The sequence below is a fragment of the Strongylocentrotus purpuratus genome, unplaced genomic scaffold (assembly GCF_000002235.5).
Source record: "Strongylocentrotus purpuratus isolate Spur 01 unplaced genomic scaffold, Spur_5.0 spur5_scaffold_15, whole genome shotgun sequence".
Lineage (NCBI taxonomy): Eukaryota > Metazoa > Echinodermata > Echinoidea > Camarodonta > Strongylocentrotidae > Strongylocentrotus > Strongylocentrotus purpuratus.
The window spans coordinates 21,793,767-21,821,265 of NW_022145600.1; the positions used below are offsets into that span (position 1 = coordinate 21,793,767).

General features: G+C 35.4%; 1 long non-coding RNA gene across 1 annotated transcript; it reads left to right on the top strand.

The window, feature by feature from the left end:
• Positions 1-10,799: 10,799 nt before the first annotated feature.
• Positions 10,800-12,272, top strand: LOC115924086. The gene is made up of 2 exons (XR_004064175.1): positions 10,800-11,270; positions 12,205-12,272. It is a non-coding gene; the product is annotated as an uncharacterized LOC115924086 (long non-coding RNA).
• Positions 12,273-27,499: the final 15,227 nt, after the last annotated feature.

Here is a 27,499-nt window from a genome sequence, read left to right on the forward strand (position 1 = left end):
TTTAATTTTTAAAAGTTCGAACAGTAATAGTTTCATTACACCAAGTTGAATGATAAAACGATACACTTGATATCGATTGCTTGGTTACTGGATTGTTTCTTATTCTTCTTCTTAGTTATGTATGTTATTCTGAATTGCCCTGTTTTCGTGAAATTTACATATCACATTCTAAGAATTTTAGTTACTTCATGAATTATCTATTATGATTAAAATGATGGCAAAGAATTGTATATTTCTGTTTGATAACAGGCCAGACGTGAAACGCCTACAGAAAAACGGACTCCAACGCCAGGTAAGTATTTACACAATTATGTGAAGGCGTCACGGTAAAGTGGTTCATTCACTTGACTCTCAATCTTAATGTTCAGGGTTCGAATCCCAGTCCGACACCAATTCCCTTTGACAAGACATTAATCAGCAACCAATAGCTAGGGTAAATCAATTGCATGGCCCTCTGGAAGAACAGCACTAAAGCTGATGAGGCTTCTGTTGGTAAACAAAATCATGATTATTATATCATTATCATTATTATCATTTATTATACAAGATAAAGCAAATCCAGATAAAACAGTATTGGCTATGATAGTAGGCATACAGCAATTAGAAACATTAAGCGTTAAATGAATTAAACTATTATCATTTTATTCGTAGTAGTATTATTAATATTGTTGTAGTTGTTGCTGTTGTGGTTTTGTGTTGATTGCCTGGCCTCATGCTCACGACACTGGCGATCCAGAGTATTAAATGTACAATAAACATCCAAGTATTTGGGGGCAGTGGGCCAGTAAGCCGAGGTAGGTTTCTACTTCGGAAATTTTCGTCATTTTGTACTGTATCCTCGTTTACAGATGTTGAGTTAAGATTTTGTATAATTTTGTGTAATAATTGAATGTTTTATCATTATCAAAATGGAGCAAACCACTAGGGCGGGATTGAGGTCGTAAATGATACCTTTAGTGCGCATCATCCAAACCTCCTTGCCCCCTAAAGATACACGAGTCTGCCGTTGTGTTAATATTGAAGGAATCCGTTGCCGTTATCCAAAAGGCTACATGAAATTTCAACTTACCCTTTAATAAATCGGTCGGGTATAGGGTTTGTCTATATGTATTTCCATGTCAAGTGTAGCTCTACGTAACCTTGTAGTGGGTTGGAAGGGGTATTCTTTACCTATCATTGCATCTTTTAATGCTCGTCTTTTTAATGCTATTCTTATTCCAAACATAGGTGTCAGAGGTGAAACAACCGTGCCGACAAGGTCAACAAGTGTGAGTTGTCCATAACGGGGTCATATGACATACTTGATACACACATTTGATGGGAAAATTATAATTTGGTGTTATTTAAATAATGTACTAACTCATTTGTTTTATACATAATTTTTTTCATAACATGATGAACTGATTTAACGTTCAAATTACAATTCATTCATTTTATTTTACTCACTCGCTTAATCACTTTTATTCATTCATCCATTCATTTATTTCTTTTTATATATTTGTGCAATGTAAATTTGACATAGATTTTTCTTTTTCTCACTTACAAATAAAACTATCAAACATCGGTTATGAGTGAGAATAGAAATAGGTTTCATAACACGATACACATCGATCATTGCTAGGTAACCGGGTCGTTTCATATTTTCCTACTAAGTCACGTATGTAATTCTATATTACCCCGTTTTCATGAATTAAAGTATTCACAATAAAATAATTAAAGTTTTTTCATGAAATAATCTGTTATGATTATACTGACGGGAGAGAATGGTATATTTCTGTTTGATAACAGGGCACTCCTGAAACGCCTACAGAATATCGGACTCCTACGCCAGGTAAATATTCACAAAATTATGTAGAGGTGTCATGGTAAAGTGGTTCATTCACTTGACTCTCACTCCTAATGTTTAGGGTTCAAATCCCAGACCGGCACCAATGTCCTTTGGCAAGACATAAACCCATATTCGCCACTTCCAACCCAGCTGTAAATGTGTACCTGGCTATTCGCAGTGTAATAATAATGGCAGGGCCCTTTGGCAGAACAGCACTGAAGCTGATGAGGCTTTTCCTGTAAACAACATTAGGAATATTATCATCATCATTATTTTATTATCAAAGATAAGAAAAATCCAGATAAGACACTATAAGTTGCGATAGTACAGTTATTAGAAACATTAGTATGTAACTATTATTATCATTCTATTATTGTTAACTACGATTATTATTAATTTTAGTAGAATTATTATTATTATTATTATTATTACTGTAGTTGTTACTATTATTATCATTATAGTATTAGTAGTAGTAGTAGTTGTTGTAGTAGTTGTTGTAGTAGTACTTTTAGTATTACATGTATTACTTTCATCATCATCGTTGTTATTAATATCATTAATATTTCATGGTTAAGCTAATGCTAGAAGTAACATTCCTGTACAGATAGCAACCAAGTATGGTTTAATATCAGGGAGAGCCGTTCTATTTCTGTACACTAAATGGGAGTGTGAGGGGGGGGGGTGGGCGAAGAGGGGCATCTATTGCAAGAAAACGGAGAAAAAATATACAATATACATACATATATGTACTTGGGGCAGTGGGAAAGTTGGCCGACGGAGCGTTTCTGCTTCGCAAATTTTCGCCATTTTGTTTTGTATCCTCGTTTACAGATGTTGAGTTAGAATTTTGTATAGTTTTGTTCAATAATAAATATTTGTCTAATTATTAATATGAACGACGGTGGGAAGGTATTCGACAGGCTACATGAAATTTCAACTTGGCCTTTAAAAAAATCAGTCAGGTGTAGTCTTATGCTACATGTATTGTTTATGTCAAGTGTATGCCTACGTAATCTTTAAGTGGGTGGAAAGGGGTTAATCTTTGCCTAGCATCGCATCTTTAAACTTAAAATTAATTCATAACACGTTCACAAAGACTTCCTAGAATTAAAATCAAAGGCAATTGAAATACACTATTGCATATATCCGAGAAGAAATCATGTTTGGAATAGGAAATACGTCGCTGTAATGCTCGCATATTTTAAAAGGTGATGACCAAGGCTATTGAACTTGATTAAGGTTCATTCTTTGAAAGCCTTTGCGATCGTCTTTGATATAGATCTACGTTAATAGGTATCGTCAAACGTCACATCAAATGTTTATTTCGGTTATTTTCCACAGATTTTACCACAATTCACCAGGCATTGCCTACAATACCATCCCAAGCAGACATAGTCCACCAGAAGACCTCCCTCTTCAAACGGATCGAGGGACGGCGCCTTCGAAATCACGTGATCAAAACCAAACATGGATTGTCATTGGTCAAATGCGGTGCCGAGTGTAACAAGCGAGACGAATGCGTGTCATTTAACATCGGCAAGGGTGTGTGTGAGCTCAACAAACAGGTGGTAGGCGGCACCGGTGTCAGTACAGCTGACTTAGTTAAAGACGATGAATTTAAATATTATGAGAAACAATAGGCTTTGAGTCGAAGTTTGTCTTGAAGGTATTAACCAACATGATAATGGTTTGCGAAAACACGTGATTGACGTACATAGAGAGATGCACTCTTTTTCATATATCATTCACTTATTATACCAACTGAGAATATGAGTATTCACAGAGATTTGTCGATCAAGATGTTGATTTACTTCTTTTCATGTGTATAACGAAACTTTAGAAGAAAAGTGGCAACAAGTTTTAGTTGTGTTGTTCATGTGTATCTATATAAAATTTACTTGTGTATGATAAATGATCAATATCTGTTTAACCAGACAAATACTGTGACAATCGCGAACACATTAAAGTAATTGTTTTGTTTAGAGTGCATGACTGTATGTAAATAATTCTGTATTTGATTGTGTGGATTCTATATCCATTATATTGTTAAAAGTCAAATGATTTAAAACACGCCTCTTTTGGGGTCAGACTATTTCCATTATGTAATGGAGCGTTATAACAGAAGAATACACTTTTATATTTATAAATAATGAAGAGACAATTAACCCGAAAATGTTTGCCTTGATTTTTTGATTATTTGGTTTCTGGATTATCTTTTGAACAAAGGCCTACATTTTCATGAATTTCAACATAACGGTATTAATCTGATAAGGTCTACACAAACACGTCCACGCACACCCACATACACACACAAATAAAATACTGAAGATTGGATGTTGATGTTCTCAATATTCATGCCTTTACTGTTGGATACTATAAATAGGTTTTGATTTTCAGGATAAAATCAGAAATATGGGTAACCTAAATATTAAATGCTGAAAATAGGACCTATGGTTTATCTGAACCGAATCAGATTCCATAGGACTAGGTCTTAGCTATACAAGAACACATCTTTGTTCTAAGATATCGGCTGACTACAGAGTATTTCCCCGGTCGTAAAAATTGAACGCAATAAGAATTTGACGTTTTATACAGTTTTAAATGACTAACCTATGGGCTTACAGGTTTATTTATCTTTTGTGATCAGGAAGGCACAGCGACTTGATATAAGACCGGTGTTGGCGAGACTTAAATAACTTCATTAGAATTGTGTGTTCATCAAAATCTTGTTTGTTTGCAGTATCTTGTTAGTAGATTTTCCTACTTTTGCGGTGTTGTGCTAGAATTTGATTAATTTTGTTGTAAATTCAAATCCTTTTTGATGGCTCATCAGATCTGTGTACATAATTAATTTGAAATAATTGCTTAAACATATGCCCATAACTGTCAGTGATGAACACATATTCAAAGCCCATAATTGAGTTTTAAGTTATTTTCTATCTTTTGGTTTTCAGTACAAGTCCTATCCCCTCTTATTTCATTTTTTCTCCTATCTTTCCTTGTGTATTCTTCGTTCCAAACTTTTATTTTTCTTTCATTGTGCTGTTATCTGTTTTAACACTGCGTTGATCTCTTCTTTTGTGTATATCTTCGTGTTTTTATATTTAAAAAGAAATCATTCCTTATTTCATTCTTCATTCTACCATTCTACCATTCACCCCTTTGCCCCTTATTTGATCCCCTTTCTCCTTTAAACCCAATCTTTCCTCCTTTTCTTCCCTTTGAATTTCCGTTCCATAGACAACTAAAGTATTAATTCCATATAAGCTGCATATAGGCATTGCTAAAAATAAAAGGCACCAATATGTCCTTCGTGTTAGTGTGGACCAAAAAGCAACCATCATTCTTACGGATTATTTTTTTCATCAGATGTGCATTGTTTGAATGGAGAAAAAAAAATGTTTTTGAGTCATGGGTAAACTAAAAACACAAAAAGTATCTTATTTGTATAATTTGTTTTGTAATACGGTGCCAATCATGATACATGTATAATACTTCCCTGGAAAGAAAGAAATATGGCTTAGAAGTAGCCTATGCTTTGTTTAAAAATATTGGGAAAAAGTAATGTGGCAAAATGCATAAGTTTGAAATTGTAATAATTTCAAGTAAAGCAGATGAAACTATTTGAGCTTAATATCTGACCTTCAATTTTGTAATCTGTGAACATGTGAATAACAATATGTTGGTGTTTTACGAGAAAAAAAAATGAATTGAACCTAATTTGTATTATCTTATGTACAATATTCTCCTTATATCATTTAACATTTAATGTGCATACGGTTGGGTTAAGTAAATCATACGTGGAAAACGTCTGGAAACAGAACGTGAGAGAAAACTTTAAGAGAGAAAGAGAGAGAAAAAAGGAGAGAGAGAGAGAGAGAGAAAGCAAAAGAAAAAGGGAAAGAGAATAAGATAGAACTATTCAATGGTGAGAGATGTTGATGTCATGAAAATGAGAAATATGTAATGCTGTGATATAGTGAGAGAGGGAGAAAGAGTAAGAGCAGTTGCTAATATCATGTTGAAATATGTATTAAAACAGTTGGAGCATTGAAGGGGGGGGGGGGGGTAATACCACCATCATTTTCCCTGTCCCACCCCTGCTTTTCCCAACTGACAGGGTTTGGAACTGCTGATAAATATACACATGATTGGGTTCTCAAAAGAGAAAGGGGAGGGGGTGTCAAGTTACATCTAAAATTAGCTGAGTACCCTCCTCCCCCTCACAAAATATGTGAGGAAGAAAAAAGATTTAATTGTCAAATGTTCTCATTTGTTTTCAACAATGAAAAATAGCGGTCTAATTTGCCACCAGAAAATGTAATGGTATTTCTCCCCCCCCCCCTCATTACAATTCCACCCCTAATATCCCCCACCCCCTTTCTACATTTTTCTCTAACTTTTCTTTTTTTTTCTCCTTTTAAGCTTGGGCCATCATGGACTGATTATACACAAACATTTAATTACATAAATCCTTTTAAAGATTACTTATTGCTAATGAACAAGATCCAATTGCGATTCTTAGTGCAGGAAAGATAATTAAGATCTATCAAACACAAAAGACGCCAATATTCATATGACACCAACCATTCCAACTCTTTAAATAATCAGCAATCGTGACAACTGTAATCATTTTTTATTTGAGAAGGCAATATTGCCAGGTCACTTTCGTGGACCTATTCATGCAATTTAAAAGCTTGAATAATTATGTTTGACTCGGTTTTTTCCTATCTCCAGCAGTACATCAGAAAATCATATCGGGTCCTCAATATAATAAAATACTTAGAAGACACTGATTCGCCAATACTGGTGCGTCGTCATTGGCCAAGTGATGAGTACATTAACACTCATGAATAAATTAAGCGGAGAAGACCTTTCCCAATGTGCATGTTCGATGCTGATCCGCGTTGTATTTTGTTGGTTACTGTTGCGTGAGGCTTCGGGCGGTTTCAAATCGTGTTATAATAGGGACTTTTAGATTTGCGTGGACTGATACGTGTGACGTCCATTCAAGGCAGTGCATTAAAAGGACGTCGATCGTAGCAATCCACGTTGTCGTTGTGCAAATCTAAAAGTCCCTAATCACTGAAATCTAACACTACCTAGTGTAAGAGTCCCGGTAAGAGTTCAGTTGTTCAAACTTCAAACATGGCGGAGCTTGGGAGACTGGTTTCGTGAAGCTACGCACGCGACAAGACTGGCACAAACAGGGGCAACCACACACTGACTGCATTTGGTAACCTCCCCTACTCTACCCATTAACCCCTCCCCCCCCCCCCCCTATTTTAATATTTGGCGTCTCGCTTAACCAGAAACGTATTTAATGGATCAAATTTTCACTGGCAATTAAGGTTACCGTTTGTTTGTTAGTATGTTGTGCCCTCTTGTGCTGAAAAGGAAACATGTCGGTATTTTGTTTTTATATGAGATATTACAGCAACAAGTCTGGAAACAGAACGTGCGAGAACAGTGACAGAGATAGAGAGAGAGAGAGAGAGTAAAAGATAAAGGGAAAGAACTGAGTGAGAACTATTTGATAGTGAAAAATGTTGATATAATGCTGTGAGATGAAAGAGAGAGAGAGAGAGAGAGAGAGAGAGATGGAGTTAGGAAGAAAGGGTGAAAACAGATGCCAATATCATGCTCAAATATGTAGTATTATAAACAGTTTGAGCATGTGGGGAGGGGGAAAGGAAATACCACCACCATACTGCTTGTCCTGATTCATGTGAATTGCCCTCGCTCAATCCCGACAGTTTAGAAGAGCTGATAAAACTACACGTGTTTGGTTTCTCAAAAGAGAGAGGGGAGAGGGTGTCAAACTTTAAATCTAAAACTGAACACCCCCTCCCCCACCAAATAGAAATGTGAGAATGATAAATTTCACATTTCAAACGTCAAATTTTTCCATTTGTTTTCAACAAGAAAACAAAAAGTGTTCCAATTTGACCACAGATAGTATAACTGTGTCCCCCTCCTTCTCTTCGATTCCGCCCCTAATATACCCAACCCCATTCTATTTTTCCTTTTCTTTTTGTTTTACTTTTAAGCTTAGGCCACCGTGAACTGATCATACAGATAAAATTCTATTATATCAATCCTTTTAAAGATTGCTTACTGTAAATGAGAAAGTCCCCTTTGTGATAAATATTATAACAATAATACAAATCTTTTAATCACGAACGACACCAATTTCCGTATGACACTAAACATTCCAAGTCTCCAAATAATCAGCAACCATGACAATTGCAATTATCTTTTTTAATTGGAGAAGGCCGTATTGCCATGACACTTTTGTGGACCCAGCTAGTATTTTGATGAAACTATTGATATGTGTCCCCCCCCCCCCCCCCTGTTGACAAGACTATTAAAAAGCTTACCAAATGATAACCCATTCTCATTTTTGTGAAAGTCGATTCGAACTAAATGGACTAACTATTCATAAGCCTTGCTCCATTTATATTAGCCATCAAAGTGGCGGAGAGATGAATAATATATTGAAATTATATATATATAGAGAGAGAGAGAGAGAGAGAGAAAGAGAGGGGTAGAGAAAGATGGAAACAACTGGAGAATAAAAGGTATCTTTTGTCAACATGATAGAAAGTACAGCGAAGATATCAGGGAGTATGTGCGTCAATGCATAGGGGAATGTGTGTGCCTGGACACGTCCGCCATATACCCAGAAAGTTCCTCCTAAGGAAAATAGTTCACCCCACCCTCTCTGAATGAATCTGGGAAGACAAACAAGTAAGTAATAGACCCGGTCAATAGCCTAGAAATAGAGAAAAATGCTATACGGAAATTGAAATATGATACTTTTTCAATCTTTTAAAGAGTTGCGATTGATCCAAATTAATCGCTGGTCTTCTAATCAATCGCAAGTCTTGTGTACAAAGTTGCGATTGATATCCATATTGATAAGTCCTTTCACTCAACGCAACGTGGACAAATTCTTAATTCATACTTCAAATTTAAAGTTCAAGATAAAATTAAGTTCTGGTCATGTGATTATTTTGTGAAAGAAATTGTCTAGAGGCAATTTGGAAAAGGTTCCTAATGAAGTGAATGAGAACAAAAGTATACAATATTTTGAAGTTTGGGATGATAAAATGTTAATAAATTGACTTAGCCCTTCTGCAAATCACATGTACTCCACCAACGGTAAAACGGACTATACATACATGTGTCAAGACATGAAAGCTGGGTTAAAACTCTTCAGCTCTTTCCCTTCATAATTTGAATATTAGGGCATTAAAGGACAATACCTTTTATAGGAGATTTTCTACTATGATAAGAGAATGACATCGACCACATATTATTGTTCACCTTCACCAGAACTCATTCTCTTTAACAGGATAACACATGAAAGCAACTACGTTTATTATAAGCTTTTACCTGCTATCCTGTCAAAATGTTTATTTCCTTCATTATATATTTCATGTTGTCGATACATTTATTCTTGACGAATTAAATCAAATCTATCCAAACCGTTTTGATATGGATGTTTTTAGAAATTGTTAAAGTGTTCTGGTTAATAACGTCATATGAATTGATAGGCATTTCATACTGGTTCAGATCCCAGCTCCATGCAGGGAACCCTGGTCTTTGACCTGACCGACCAGTATCATTGGAAACTCATACTCGTACGGGTCACCAATATTGGTCAATAAAGTTCTGAGAAGATGTAAACTTTATCTATCAAGAATAAATCACATTGTCAAATTCATTTCAATAAAAGAGATTCAAAAATATTCCAACTTTTTTAACGGCAACAACGTTCATGTACTGACTCCTCACTTTTATTCGATATTTCGATCCTAATTGTATGCTCCTAGAAGTACATTGTTACCAAAAGTTGATGGTCTGATAAACACGATTCGCCTGTCATTTCATTTCATAAATATTTATTTGGGTATTGGGGTTGAGCCATCAGAAAATTACTATAACATAATCATGTGCGTTCAATTAATTGGATATCATTTTTCACAAATATGCATTTGTCACAACTAGAGATAAATTAATCTAGTCGGAGTGCGGTTTTCTCATTTATTGTATAAGTGTATTGAAAAAGAAAATGAATAGAAATTGGTTAGACCTCGAAATAAATTGGTATAGAGAGTACAGAAAGAAAAAATGGAGAGAGAGGGAAGGGGGGAGGGAGAGGGGTAGAGAGAAAAAGAGAGAAGGAGAGGGGGAGAGATCAAACTAGCAAAGAGACATGTTAAAGAGAATAAGACCAAAATGGATAGAAATAGAGATTGAGAGAAAAAGAGAGAGATAAAGAGAGAGAGGAGCTGAGAAAAAGAGCATATTATGAAACATCGATTATGAATGATAATGATAAAGAATTACTTTAGTTCGGCCAATGGAAACAGCAGAAGATTTCATATATCCCCGTTTAAATGTGCATGTTTATCATATCGTAGCATTTATTTCGTTTGGTAGACGCGTAGGCCTGCATTCTACTGAAATTTAAACCCGACGTTAGGTTTACGCTTTTTATCAAAATCTGGTTCAACAAAGAAAATTATTCTGAAGTCTATCAAATTTCCTTTTTGTTAAACATGATTTTAGACCCGGAGTAGGTCTTCGGTTTAACTGAAGTAGTAGTAGTACTATACGGATCGTAGGTGGAGCAAACTACTGCATCACAGGATTGGTTTCAAAACTGTTGTTCCATTCACAAGGAAAAGCATTACGATGGATTTAAAGGGAACGACAATTATGATCATCTTCATTATTCACGGCTTACTAGAAACCCAAGCTGGATCTGCTCCTACGAGAGGTAAGAAATATTGAATTTATCGGTGGTAAACAACGATCTGACGACAATTGCTCCGAGGTCAAACTTAACCTCATCCTAATCCAAAAACTTACCATAAACCTAACTTAAAACCTAATATTAACATTCCCAAAACCTTTGTTGAATAAAGCCCTGGCAAATTGTTGCAGGAGTACTGTTTCGCTGAGCGAAATTTATTTTGTGGTTTTTTCAGCAAGTCGAAAATCTTAGAAGAGATTTTTAGAGTTCAGATTCTTTGTTTCATAAGATAAGAAAAAAGGTTCATTTTGTTAATTATAATATCAGGAAAGATAGATATTTATTCTCTTTCAGCCTAAATGAAGCATTTAGGTATTTTATAGAAGGTGAATTGGCAATTTAAATATTTACAATGCCTGTTGTATTTATGATCGATGTTTTTTATAGTAGGATTTGAAATGGCCTTTTCTTTGAGTATTTGTTTTTGAAGGACACCTTACTTTCGACTTCGATAAGTAGCGAAGCCATTTTAGTCACTTGTTCGTGTAGTCTGTCGAGCGTCAAGTCACTGGAGATGAGCTCTCCAGTTTTCCCAGTTTTCCCGGTTTTGTCCTGTTTGACAGTGACATCAGTGAGCCCAGTGTTTCGGCAGTAAATTGCTTAGTTCCGGCCAAAGAAGTGAGTTTCTGATATATAGATAAAATGTGTAAATTATAAGTTGAATTTCATTCGTTCAACTTCAGTAATCATTGAATCGCACGTGTGAAAGTGAATATTATACGTGTGATGCTATGCCAGGGACATTACTGTATAATTTGTTGCCGTTTTGACGAAGAGTAAAAGTGGATAAATGTAAAGGGATATAAGAGAAAATAATTTAGGCGAGATTTGGTCAATTTATAATGACCTGCATTGTGTTTATTTAGTCAGAGCAAGTGAAGTTTTGCTTTGAAATATTGATGTAGATTTCTGGAAAATGTAATTTACTAGCAAGTGGTTTGTACTGTGCAGGGTGTAAATTTCACCTACTTAATTATGCGCACAGCTAGAGCCAAGCTTTATACATAGGGCTTTGCATTGGAAGCAGTCTTCATGTTTTTAGTTATCTTTGTAATATAAACAGAGAGTTATGTATTGTAGGTTTGTGAAGACTTATTGAGTATAGTTCTGATAAAGGAATTTAGTCACAATTGTAATGTGGATTATTAGGAACAAATGTTGATTTTCAGATTGGGTTGATATTTTGGAAAGATGTGATTTAAACACGTATAATGAGATAGGCTTTTGGATTTCAGCCGTAGCATTTATTTTCGTTAAAGAATTTATCAAGATGTTTTTGAAAGTATACATTTGTAGTCACAAATGTTTAATAGTTAGTTGCCTTTATGAATTATGCAAATACAAATGCATGTTTATGTATAGGTACCAAATCACAAGGTTCAGGTTTAGGACAGTTTGGGTATTTAATATACAAGTGGTGTATATTTATGAGTACAAGTTCATTAAGTTGTCATGGTATTAGAGGCACTCAGAAATAAGAAAACAAAGGAAACTTTTTCGTGCAATACTTATTAATTTATTGTATTTTCTGTGCATCTGACTCTCATTACAGATTGAATTTGATTCTGTGTTGTCTTCGACTCTTCGTTTGAGGAAGCTAATAAAGACGTCATAATCCCATTTCGAGTTTGGAACTTTAGCAATTTGTATCATGGTCAGCGAACCAAGTACAATGGAGGGAATCGATCTGGCAACAAATTGTTGCTCCATGGCGAATGTTCTACACTAGCTAATTTCCTTTATTCAACAGTTGACTCGCCTCCTGATTTGTTTTGCTTTGAAAAAAAAGATATGGAGCACAGTCAAAATGACTGTCGAGAACTCAACTCAAGACCGATTTCCACAGCCAATTCCATATCCTACTTGTAGTGTTCTGATATTAAGCATGATACGTTTCTGTAATTTGTAATTTATCTTTGTGCAAATCAAAAGGTGATGGACAAGGCTACTAAAAGTGCTTGAGGCTGTTTTTAAATGTCTTTGTGATCGTGTTATAAAGATATACAGGCGAAATGAAGTTTTAAAAAATGCACAGAAGATATGTGATCTCTAGGCTAAGGTAGGTTAAAGGGATCCGGTAACTTTGTCTCAGATTCTGAAACAAAATCCTGGATTTAGCTCGTGCTGCAATAATAATTATAAACCTTTAGGTCAGTCAGGAACCCCATGACTTGTACCAGCCGATCGCCTGTCTAATTATCAAGATATTTATGATTGGAAATGGAAACCAAATTTAGCGTTTTCCTAACGGTTTTTCTTATTTGGGGAAAACGAATATGGTAAATCCAGTCACTCAAAGATTTTCTACTTTTTGGGCACTTCTTAATCATTTTGAAGCGCAATTTTTTTAGGGCTTCAAAATTACATCATATCACATACACCGATAACGTATAAGGTTGTAAATCTCAGATTTAACATTGTTAAACAATGCCTTTAATTTGGACACAGAATACAATGATGCTTTTATTCTAAAGAAAAGGCATTATAGTCTGAATCTTATTCTGTTACTAATTTTCTCAGATTACATTCATTTTCTTCAGAATACATTTAATAATAATGTAATGTATTGATCTCAAAGAAATACATGTCTTTCATTCCCGTACCTTTCGAGAGTAGCTGCTATATCAATCAATATCTAAAATTCTTCTATATCTCTTATTCTTTTAGAATCGGATTCACCTTCGTCCTCTGGTGATTGTGATAATCCCACTTTAACATCCATGTTTAAAAGACAGAATAGACAGGTAAATAACGAATTGATTCGTGCATCCTTGTTCAGAGGGAGAAAAAGACAGGTAATAAGGAATTCCATACAGTGTTCTTGAAATATTAGCCATTTCCTTCAAATTTTGAATTAACTCTGCAACATTGTCTGATAATTAGCCAGTTCATAGTTGCAGTCTGAGCATGAACAGATAAAGGTCATTGCAAACCAAATTGTGAAATATATGGAGACAAAATACTTGATACGTGCTCATGAAAGTTATGTTATTATTATTCTTTATGCACAAGCCATGATACACAGGTGGAAGTATTCTTTGGAAAGGAGAAACAAAGGCTATTTATGTAGCACCTCTATCGCTATAGGAGTGATTATTTCAAAATGTACAAAGTGGGACCTTTTCATGTTTTGAAGATCTGTGGATATTCGGAATCATTTGGGACATGTGCTAACCGTGAACTGGTCTATTTAGTCAATAAAAGGTCCTCATGCTTTGGAGATTAGAAAGAAATATTTTTAAAAGTCTTTTCTAAAGCGGTGGAGTGGGTGTGCTTGAACTGATATACCTCTGGGTTGATTTTACCATGGTTTTTAGAAGGTTCATGTTTTTACGGGCATTAATTGAACAACGTCTCTCATATAGCAATGTCCTTTGTAAAACTTACACGGCAGTCCAAGAAAAACACAATTATCAAATTTGTTCAGGAATTTCTCATATTTCACGGAGTAGGCTACAAATCAGTATTTATTGTGTTTACAAAATGTGTAAATGTCTTTAAATATTTGTTTAGTTCTGCGGTAACTTTCTAAACGGTTGTCAATATTACTAATGTCTAGGTCACATCTGCCGCGGCGGCACTGCGGTTTATAATATCTACGGCCAATAGCAATTATAGGACAGCCGCAGCATTCCCACGGTCACATGTGTTAGGGTAGCCGCACGGCGTATTCTGAATTTGTGTCGACAGAAAATCTGCGACAGCCGTACGGCCTTTGAAGTGATGATGCACGGTCGCCTTAAGGCGTCTCTGCGGCGGCCGTAGCTTTTTGATAAATATTAAGACAGACGCAAGGTAGCCGTGAGGTGCCCGCAAGGTGGCCGAAGGAGGACATTATGGTGACTTTGCGGCCAGACTACCGCTTCAACCCTGGAGTATATAAAACGCAAGGCTGTCGTTCTACGGCATGGCTACGGCGAACCTAGAAATGAAAATGAAATGAAAGTAGCCATCGTGTAGTAAAGTTATTCGTCGTTCATAATTATAGCTCTTTCGTGCAAAACTAAGACGCAAAACTATAACATTCGGGTACTTTTATACTACCTATTACATTACCTAACAGGTTTTCAAAATGATAACCTTCTAACGTGATTTTATTTCATTTTCTTTGTAGAAGAGCTGTGCCAACCCGAGGTAAGTAAGATCGAGGGGTTTTTAAACGAAAAATTAATCCTGAAAATAGGGGTAGAACAGATAACTGCTATAAAGTGCTTTAAAGACACCTCTATGACTTCGCGATTCATTACAGTACGGTTCCATGACTTAGGGCTGTAGTAAAGATCCTAAGGCCAAATAAAAGTAATATCTGGTTTTCGTCCCCTTTTAATTTTTTTAAACAAACCGCCTCAAGTTGATTATTATTTGATATTTTTGTTCTGAAATGAAAATACACCCTACAACTGGGAACATATAAACATTTAGACAAAATCGTTAATATAATGCAAACCTAATTCATATATTGTTAAGAAAAAAAAAGTCTGTAGAAAACTTATCAATAGCATTTTTTGTGTGCAGGATATATATAAAATGTTTAACATCAAAATTGAAACCCCTCCTCCTCATTTCAAGATTTTTGAACTAAGGCTTAATTATACTTTGCCCAAGGGCATGCAGCGCAGACTACGCGATCCGACTGCCATCCGATTTCCGAATGAATAGCGATTGTAATAGATTTGGAAATCTTTTAAAACAAGCATCATCTCCCCGATTTGGGTTCTAAACTTATGATAAGTATATTAACAATAGGAATTTTAGTGCATTTAAACATTCTAGTTAGAATAATTGCCTAATCGACTTCAAACCGTAGACAATCTATATATTCCCGGTTTCAATATTGATCGTCACCTCATGCCAACATGGAATTAATACCCGATATACATATATACAGTGCATCCCAGAAAACACGAAACCGAAAACTGTCGATGTTTTATTATAACTTAATCACAATAATAATTAATAAATGACACATATCTCGAAAGCTTAGATCCTCTTCTTTCATTTGATGCACGTCATATAATGCATATGTCACGCATGAGTGATTAAAAGTAATTTGTAGAGAGGAAACCAAAAAGTCATTTGGCGAGCGGTATCTGGATTTTAAAGGGAAAATCACATTTCTAGAAAGTTCAATTTCTCCCCTTTCATATGACACATACATTCCATGAAAGGAAAAAACAGGGCTTACAAATAGTCTATGCTTTTAACAAAAAAATATGGAAAAGTAATGTTGCAAATGCATATGATTGAAAATGTAATAATTTCAAGTAGCAGATGATGCTATTTGAGCTGAATATCTGACCTTCAATTTAATAATATGTGAACATGGTGAATTACAATCACATACAATATATATACATTGAGAATTGTGCTAGATCATTTACACCCGATAAAGCCGATGGCTTGAGAGAAGTGGATGGACCCATAACATAAATGACAAATGTGGAAAATACAAAACATTAAAATTCACAATAAAACAAATTGCAAGACGTGTACAAGACATTACAAACTAAAACACAATAATAATACAGAACACTATAATTTATATGGTAATTGTATGTATCATAGGAAGTCATATATATGTGGTAAGGAGACGCAACTTAAATTTCAACTTGAAAGAACTAAGAGTGGTTACATGTTTGATTGAGTTGTCAATATTATTCCATAATTTCCCCCCATTTTGTTGAATAGAATTTACATTTCGTAACTTTAAACGTGCATATGGCAAGAAAATTTTATTTTTTTGTCTTGTGTTAACATTACGTTTCTTGTCAACTGTAATAAAGTAATTATCAATCTTATATTGTCACTGATTTTCTTAAATTACACTTCTCTTCTTACAGAATGAATTCAATAATAATGTTTTGTATTAATCTTAATGAAAATGAATTAATCTGAGAGAAAATATATGTGTGTTTAATATACAATGTAATGTAATTAAAGATGGAAATGTGTTAACCATCATAAATATGTACAACTTTGTTTCACACCGTGCATAGTTACAGAGTGTAAACCAGTGCTCGAGTCACCAACAATTACGATCGAGTGTGACCCAGGATCAACGATCAGAATCACCAAAGGAGTTTGTGTGTTGGTTTCTTCTTGCGATGCTTATGACCCCTCCCTGGAGAGCCAGTGTGGTTACAGTGACCAGACGGCACAGTGGGCTCCGTATTGCGAGACGGTCAATCCATGTACCGTCACTGCCTCATGCAGGTCGGCTGCAACGTGCCCGGGGAAGTACATGTACAACTACGTCTACGCCGATTATGAATGTAAGCAGTAGCGGTTCTTGAAATGGCGGGTATCAACCCTAACCCCTACCCCCTCCCCCTTAAAAAAAAATCTTCTAGAACCTCGCCTGACTGTAAGTTTTAGTTTATATGTAATCGCATAATAGCGAAAGGATGACAACATTATTGTCTCCAAAAGCTTTCATAATGAAATGCATCCAACAAATCAATTCATGGAATTGTTATCACTGAGAGAAATAAATCGTAAGCGATAATTGCATATAATCATTTGCAGGAGGCGCAATGGGTCAGTGGTAGAGCAGTTGTCTCGTAACCTGAGAGGTCCCGGGTTCGAAACCAAGTTGATGCGCTAATGCCCTTTGGTAAAGCATTAATCCTCATTACCAAGTCCCTAGGAGAAGACTTAAAGCCGTCGGTCCACTGGACCTATGACCTTTGACCTACATACTCCGAAATCGAACTTTGGCTGTGTTTTGATACAATGAACCTTCATATCGAATTTCATTAAAATTCGTCAAACAATACTAAAGTTATGGATCGGAAACCAGATTCGCATATTTAATGAGCTATGACCTTTGGCCTTTGACCTACGTACTCCAAAATCGAACTTAGGCTGTATTTTGATATTGTGTACCTTCATATCAAATTTCATTAAAACCTGTCAAACATTACTGAAGTTATCGATCGGAAACGTAATTTGTTACGAACGGACGCACGCACAGACGGACGCACGCACGGAAGGACGGACGGCAGCATTATTAGGGACTTTTAGATTTGCACAATGACAATGGGGATTGCTACGATCGACGTCCTTTTAAAACACTGCCTTGAATGGGCGTCAAACGTATCAGTCCACGCAAATCTAAAAGTCCCTACTTTATCCCTCCGACTTCGTCGGCGAGGGGATAATTACTTTGAATTTCTTTTGTGTGAAGCACTGCCTGACCACCTGGAATATGCACACACATTCAATACACTTTCTTTCTACATAGTACACAATCTCCCTCCACTTTACATTCTCCAAAAAGATGAATACCTTCTCAGATCCCCGCTCTTTTATAGCCGAGTGGCGACCTATCTCATTTGAATTTTAAATTACTTTGAATTTCTTCTGTTTGAAGCACTGCCTTAGCACCTGGAACGCTGGTGCGCCTGCGCACGGACGCCAGCACTACCGGTGCTTCTTCAAGTGCTAAAACAGGTAGGGTCACACTACTGCTGGCTGGTTGGGGATGAGATAAATTTTAAGGAGGGAGCCTGTTCCAGGGTGTGTGAGCAGAAGAGAAGAAAGTTGCCTCGCCACCTAATTTGCCGATGAGTGTTTGAATAAAGATCAAATCAAATTGTTTAAATCATCGATCATCTTTTTAATGCTATCCTTATTCCATACGCAGGTGTCACAGATGAAACAACCGTGCCGACAAGTTCAACAAGTGTAAGTTATCCTTATAAGGGGGTAATCTGACATACGAAAATTCACTAGGAAAACTGTAATTTGGTGTAATTTAAAGAATTGGGTAACTATTTTTTTTCAGATAAAATGTTGTATAACATCATATATTGAATTAACGTTCATCTTACAAATTATTAATTCTATTTAACTCACTTGCTTCATCACCTATTCATTCATGCATTCATCTAATTTCATTTAATTTTTAATTATTAGAACAGTAATATGTTTCATAACACCAAGTTGAATGATAAAACGATACACTTGATATTAATTGCTTGGTTACTGGATTGTTTCTTCTACTACTTAGTGTGTATGTAATTCTGAATTACCCTGTTTTAGTAAAATCTACATATCACATTCTAAGAATTTTAGTTATTTCATGAATTATCTATTATGATTATACTTGCGGAAAAGAATTGTATATTTCTGTTTGATAACAGGCCAGCCGTCAAACACCTACAGAAAAACGGAATCCAACGCTAAGTAAGTATTCACAACATTATGTGAAGGTGTCATGGTAAAGGGGTTTGTTCACTTGACTCTCAATCCTAATGTTTAGGGTTCGAATCCCAGTCCGGCACCATTTTCCTTTGGCAAGACATTAATCAGTTCCGGCAACTTCCTACCCAGTTTAATTGATTACCTGGCAATAGCTAGGATAAATCATTATTGCATGCGCAAAGATTCAATCAGTTCAATTCTGGCCATCACAAGAAGTGGGTTATTGATGTAAAATCCTCTGTGTGCCCATGCCTTGAGTCATAATGCATGGCCATCCACAGGATTCGTTTATGTTGGAAACCGGGGTAAAATGCAATAAATTATTAAAAATTTATTGCATTTGCTGTGTTTCTTTTTATTTATGGAAACTGCCCCCTACCCTAGCCCCCGCTGCGTACAGTCATGGTTCAGTGACAAAGCAATGGCCTCGTAACTGTGAGGCCCCAGGATCAAAACCGTGTCGATGTGCTATATTAGTGCCCTTTTGTGGGGCATTAATGCTCATTACTGTCATTTATGACTTACTGTCATTACTGTCATTTATAACTTAAGGGCGTAGGTCTCCTATTTGATAAGCATAGAAGCATACACATGCTTTAGCAGTCACGCAAAACACACATTTTCAAATTATAATTCAATAAAATCTAAGAATGTATACTTTTATCTAGATCCATTATTTTTAAATTATTTTTTAAATAATTCCATGAATTGGGGTAAAACAAAAATATTCCACCTATATGAGCGACAGTGTATGTTATTACCTAAGAAAAAAAAGCCAGTCAGTCACTCAATAGTGTCTAACAGTGAAGTCTAGCAAGTAAACGGGTTTCCTTGCATAATTTGAATATTAGGACACTGCTAACGTTTTAATTTCACAGATAGGACAATCATGACATATTCATAATTCCTGCAAAGTTCTACAGAATTTGAGGTTGACTGCAAAAGGGACTTAGTACCTTTAATGCTCGTCTTTTTAATGCTATTCTTATTCCAAACATAGGTGTCAGAGGTGAAACAACCGTGCCGACAAGGCCAACAAGTGTGAGTTGTCCATAAGCGGGGGTCATATGACATACTTGATACACACATTTGCTGGGAAGAATATAATTCGGTGTTATTTAAATAATGTACTAACTCATTTGTTTTATAGATACATTTTTTCATATCATGATGAACTGAATTAATTTTCAAATTGCAATGTATTCATTCTATTTTACCCACTCGCTTAATCACTTATTCATTCATTCATTCATTTATTTCATTTTATACATTTGTGGAATGTACTTTTGACATAGATATTTCTTTTTCTCACTTACAAATAAAAGTATCAAACATCGATTACGAGTGAGAATAGAAATAGGTTTCATAACACTAAGTTGAATGTTAAAACGATACACTTAATTCGATCATTGCTCGGTAACCGGGTTATTTGTCTACTAAGTTACGAATGTAATTCTATATTATCCCGTTTTCATGAAATCTACGCATCACAATAAAATATTAATAGTTATTTCTGTTTGATAACAGGGCACCCCTGAAACGCCTACCGAAGATCAGACTCCAACCCCAGGTAAATATTCGCGAAAAAAATTTATTGGAGGTGTCATGGTAAAGCGGTTCATTCACTGGACTCTCAATCCGAATGTTTAGGGTTCATATCTCAGCCCGGCACCAATGTCATTTGGCAAGACATAAATCCACATTCGCCACTTCCAACCCAGCTGTAAATGGGTACCTGGGCATTCGTAGTGTAATAATAATTGCAGGGCCCTCTGGCAGAACAGTACTGAAGCTGATGAGGCTTCTCTCGGTAAACAAAATTGTGATTATTATCATCATCATTACTCTTATTATTATCAAAGATAGGACAAATCCTGATAAAGCACTATTGGTCATAATAGTACAGCAATCAGAAAAATTAGTATTTTACTTTTTGTTATCATTTTATTAATTATCAATTACTAGTTGTAGTATTAATAGTATCCTTATCAATTTTTATTGATGTTGCTCTTTTTTGTTTCTATTATTATTAGTAGTAACATATTATCATTATCATTATTACTGTGACTGTATTATTATTACAATTATTACACATGTATTATGATTGTATTATTATTATAAATTAATATTATCATTGTATTATAATTGTGATTATGAGCATTAATATTTAATGGTTGAGCTAACATTCCGGTACAGATTGCAATCAGCAAAGTGTGGTTACCGGAAAGAGCAGTTCTATTTCAGAAGAATAAATGGAGGGGGCGAAGATGGGCTTCTATTGCAAGGGAACATAGCGATCGAGAGGGCATAGGAGTTTTTTTTTTCATTTTCAATCTTGGATTCGATATTAATCAGATATTTTGTGTGGATTACCTGGACTCATGCTACCGACACTGGCAAACCAGAGTAGAAAAAGTACAATATCACGCGTATGTTAAACTTTCACTATGCAAATCAAAGCTTATAATTGCCTTAAAAGGTAATACAAAGTTTTGGGAAATTTTGAAATTGGGCGGAAAGCGATTCTTTACAATTTTGATATATTTGGATGCCCCTGTGAATGTATTATAAGTGCTAGAAAATTTAGTCCCTAAAACAATTCTGCTTTCGAGAAAAAAATTGAATATAACAATTTACCGGTGCTCCCGGTAAATTTTGATAAATTTGTAAATAGCGCCTACAGCCGTATAATAGTAGCTGTGAACATGAAAATCTCAGACTATGTAGTTGTGTTATATAATTTCTAAACGGGAATAGCTAATCGGTCGATTTTAGTCAAGAAACATTGTTTTATAGCTTAATTAATAGTTTGATCTTGAGAGGGAGCTATACAACATAAAGAGTTAATTATTTACAATTCCATAACTTTAGACTCGATTTCAACCGCAACAACGATCACTGAATATTGAAGGATCGCTTATGCTTCCAACATATTTATTTGAACCAAATTCATATCCCCATACCAAAACTTTGTATTACCTTTAAGAACTGTGAAATATTATGTTCTTTTTAACAGTGTCGCAATATCAATCAGTCATTTTAAATTCCGTACATATTTTATCACCTATCAAATTTTAAATTATGCTTGTACACTATTTTCCTGATCTCATGTTATTATTTTATAGTTCCATTGTATTGTACCTGCACTGTGGAAGCATGGACAATTCAGTCTATGAGTGTTATTCATGTCTTTAAGAAACCTTGATTGAATTGAAATGAATTGAGTATATGTATTATTTTGGGGCAGTGGGCCAATTAGCCAAGGTATCGTTTCTACTTCAGACATTTTCGCCATTTTGTATTGTATCCTCGTTTAAAAATGATAAGTTAAAAGTTTGTATAAATTTGTGTAATAATTGAACGCTTTCTCACCATCAAATTGTGGCATATACGTGGGTGAGGTGGGGGCCCTAAATAATACTTTGCGATCTGCAGCATCCAAACCTCCCACCCCCCCCCCCCCCCCCCTCAAACACAAAAAACGAGTCTGCTGGTGTGTAAACATTGAAGGCATCCGTTTCCTTATAATGTAATTTGAAATACATATTCAATATGGGTCTCTATTATGGGCAAGTCAGAGGTATTTCATTACTTTAAGGTGATTTCTCCTCTCCGTACCTACTACGAAAGTTAGCTTTAATAAAAAAAATAAAAAAAAGGTAACATTGTAGTGGGTTCGAAGGGTTTTAAATTAACCTAGCATTGCATCTTTAATCTTGATTTTTATTTTTAACACGATCACAAAGACTTCCGAGAAATGAACTCAAGGACAAATAAAATACCCTATTGCATATCCAAAAGAAAACATGTTTGGATTATGTAATACGTTGCTGCAATGCTCGCATATTTTAAAAGGTGATGGCTACGTCATTGAAATTGATCAAGGTTCATTCTTTGAAAGCCTTTGCGATCGTATTTTAATATAGGCCTACATTGTCATAGGAATTTCTGAATATTACATCACATATTTATTTCGGTTATTTTCCACAGATTTTACCACAATTCACCAGGCATTACCCACACTACCATCACAAGCAGACATAGTCCACCAGAAGACCTCCCTCTTCAGACGGATCGAGGGACGGCGCCTTCAAAACCACGTGATCAAAACCAAACAAAGATTGTCATTGGTCAAATGCAGTGCCGAGTGTAACAAGCGAGATGACTGCGTGTCATTTAACATCGGCAACGGTGTGTGTGAGCTCAACAATCAGGTGGTAGGCGGCACCGGTGTCCGCGTAGACGACTTTGTTGAAGACGAGGGATTTAAATATTATGAGAAACAATAAACTTTGAGTCACAGGTTTTCTTGGACGTATTAATCGCCATGACAATGGTTTGCGAAATAGGTGATTGACGTTAAGGATGTACATATATATTAATTCTTCTTCTTCGTATAATTATCGTTGTCTTATTATACCAATTGAGATCATGAGTAATCACAGAGATTTGTCGATCAATGTGTTTATTAACTTCTTTTAATGTGTATAACGATATTTTAGAGGTAGAAAATGACACCAACTTAAAGTTGTATCGTACATGCGATTATAAAATTTACTTTTGCAAATGATAAAATCTGTTTAACCAGATTTTTTTGTTACAATCGCTAACACATGAACAAAAATTTTTGTCATGATTTAGAGTACATGACTGTATGTAAATAATAATTTATTTGATTGTGTAAATTCTATATCCATTACATTGTTAACATTGTGAAATTAAATTATTTAAAACGCGCCTTTTTATGTCCGACTACTGCCATTATGTAATAAAACTTTATAAAGAAATATTACACTTCATCATTTATAAGTAATGAAGAGACAATTAACACGAAAACGTTTGGCTCGACTTGTTAATTATTTGGTTTCTAAATCATCTTCTGAACAAAGGCCTACATTTTCATGAATTTCAACATAACGGTATTATTCTGATAAAGTTTAAACAAACACGTTCACGCACACCCACACCCACACAACCACTCATCTCACATACAAACACAAAGACAATACTGAAGGTTTGATGTTGATGTTCTCAATCTTCACGCCTTTACTGTTGGGGCACAATAAATAGGTTTTGATTTTCAAGATGAATCTGAACTATGGGTAAACCTAAATAATAAATGCTGAAAATAGGGCCTTTTGTTTTATCTGAACTGAATCAGATTCCGTAGGACTTGGTCTTTGCTATACAAGGATGCATCGTTGTTCTTAGATATCGGCTTCGTACATAGTATTTCCCCGGTCGTAAAACTTGAACGCAATAAGAGTTTGACGTTTTATAAAGTTTTCAATGACTAACCTACGGGCTTACAGGTTCATTTATCTCATGTGATCGGGAAGGCACAGTGACTTGATATAAGACCGGTGTTGGCGCGACTTAAATCACTTCATTAGAATTGTGTGTTCATCAGAAGTTTGTTTGTTTGCATTATCTTGTAAGTAGATTTTCCTACTTTTGCAGCGTTGCGCTAGAATTTGATTAATTTTGTTGTAAATTCAAATCCTTTTTGATGGCTCATCAGATCTGTGTACATAATTAAGTTGAAAGAATTGCTAAAACCTAGGCCCATAACTGTCAGTGATGAACACATATTCAAAGCCCATAATTGAGTTTTAAGTTATTTTCTTTCTTTTATATTGGTTTTCAGTACAAGTCCTATCCCCTCTTATTTTATTTTTTCTCCTATCTTTCCTTGTGTTATTCTTTGTTCCTAACTTTCATTTTTCTTTCATTGTGCTGTTTCATGTTTTAATACTGCGCTAATCTCTTCTTTTGTGTATATCTTCGTTTTTTTAATATCTAAAAAGAAATCATTCCTTATTTTATTTTTTTCATTATATCATTCTACCATTCACCCCTTTTCTCCTTTAAACCCGATCTTTCCTCCTATCCTTCCCTTTGAATTTCCGTTCCATAGACAACTTAAGTATTATTTCCATATAAGCTGCATAATAGGCATTACTAAAAATAAAAGGCACCAATATGTCCTTCGTGTTAGTGTGGATCCCCAAAAAGCAACCATCATTCTTACGGATTATTTGTATATCAGATGTGCATTGTTTGACTGGAGATAAAAAATGTGATTTTGAGTCATGGGTAAATTAAAAACAAAAAAAGTATCTTATTTGTATAATGTGTTTTGTAATACGGTGCCAATCATGATATAATACATTCCTTGGAAAGAAAGAAATAGGGCTCAGAAGTAGCATATGCTTTGTTTAAAAATTTAGGGAAAAATGTATGTGGCAAAATGCATAAGATTGAAGTTGTAATAATTTAAAGGAGCAAATGAAACTATTTTAACATAATATCTTACTTTAAATTGTATAATCTGTAAACTTGGTGAATTACAATATTTTTATGTTTTAAGGAATATGAATAAAATGAACCTAATTTGTATTATCGTATATCAATATTCTCTTCATATCTTTTCACATATTGAATTGTAATGTGCATACGGTTGGGTTGGGTAAATCATACGTGTAAGAAGTCTGAAAACAGAACGTGAGAGAAAAGAGAGAAAGAGAGAGAGAGAAAGAGAAAGAAAGAGAGAGAGAGAAAAAAAGGATAAGAGAATACGATAGAAGTATTTAATGGTACGAGATGTTGATTTTATGAAAATGAGAAATACATAATGCTGTGACTTATTGTGCGAGAGAGAGAGAGAAAGAGAAAAAGCAAATGAGAAAAGGAAAGATAATAAAAGAGAATTATTCAATGGTGAGAAATGAGAAATATGTAATGCTGTGATATAGTGAGGGAGAGGGAGGAAGAGTGAAAGCAGTTGCCAATATCATGGTGAAATACGTATCAAAAACAGTTGAAGCATGGGGGGGGGGGTGGGGTAATACCACCATCATACTCCCTGTCCCGCCCCTGCTTTCTCTCCAACTGACAGGGTTTGGGACAGCTGATAAATATACACATGATTGGGTTCTCAAAAGAGAAAGGGGATGGGGTGTCAAGTTACATCTAAAATTACCTGAGCACCCTCCTCCCCCACACAAAAAAAAATGTGAGGAAGAAAAAAAAGAATTCAATGTTAAATGTTCTCATTTGTTTTCAGCAATTAAAAAAAAGCGTTCTAATTAGCCACCAGAAAATGTAATGTCATTTCTCTCCCCCCCCCCCCCCCCCCCCCATCTTAACAATCCCACCCCTAATATCCCCCATCCCCTTTCTACATTTTCCTTTTACTTTAACTTTTTTTTTCCTTTTAATCTTGGGCCATCATGGACTGATTATACACATATAATTTAATTACATCAATCTTTTTAAAGATTACTTATTGCCAATGAACAAGATCCATTTGCGATTACTATGGTAGGAAAGATAATTAAAATCTATTAAACACAAAAGACGCCAATATTCATATGACACCGACCATTCCAACTCTCTAAATAAGCAGCAATCGTGACAACTGTAATCATTTTTTATTTGAGAAGGCAATAATGCCTGGTCACTTTCGTGGACCTATTCATAAAATTTAAAAGCTTGAATAATTATGTTTGACTCGGTTTTTTCTTATCTCCAGCAGTACGAAGCTGTATTCAATAATCAGTGAAAATCATTTCGGGTCCTCATTATAATAAAATACTTAGAAGACACTGATTCGCCAATAAGCCAGTTCACGGTTGCAGTCTGAGCATGAGCAGATAAAGGTCATTGCAGAACAAATTTTGAAATACACGGAGACGTAATACTGGATACGTGCTCATGAAAGTTATGTGATCATTATTCATTCATGCACATTCAATGTACTCCATGGTACACAGGTGGAAGTATTCTTTGAAAAGGGGAAACAAAGGCTATCTATATATCGCTGTAGGAGTGATTATTTCAAAATGTACAAAGTTGGACGTCTTCATGTTTTGAAGATCTGTGGATATTCGGGGTCATTGCAGTGATGTGCTAACCGTGAACTGGTCTATACTGGTGCGTCGTCATTGGCCAAGTGATGAGTACATTAACACTCATGAATAAATTAAGCGGAGATGACCTTTCCCAATGTGCATGTTCGATGCTGATCCGCGTTGAATTTTGTTGGTTACTGTTGCGTGAAGAACATATAATGTAGGAAGCATCGAACATAAAATAAATAATTCATGAGGCTTCGGGCGCTTTCAAATTAATCTAACACTACCTAGTATAATACCCCATTCACAGTGGCCTCTAACACCGCGACAGCAGCGGGACTGTCCCGCTGCTGTCGCGGTGTTGTCTTCAGTGTGAAGGCTCGGACCCGTTATAAACTATCGCGGGATAACACCGCCTCGCGATAACGCCGCGACAAACTATCGCTAGGCTCGCCTAGCTACAGCAGCGGGACAGTCCCGCTGCTGTCGCGGTGTTTACTCAGTGTGAAGGCTCTCCGCTATAACACCGCGACAAACACGTGTGATTTGTTTACTTACCTATCACTGACCTCTTTTCTCCAGCAATGGGGAACATAAAGTGAAATAGAAATAAAGTAACCAGTGGATTCAAATTGATTTTATTATTATGTAGATATTATAATTATCCAAATAAAAATATTTCACACTTCAAAAAATTAAAATATTCTGACTGGAAGCAATAAAAATGCTAGTTTTTTAAAAAGTAATATGATCGAGCTAGCTACATGAGGAATAGAGTGTGTAAAG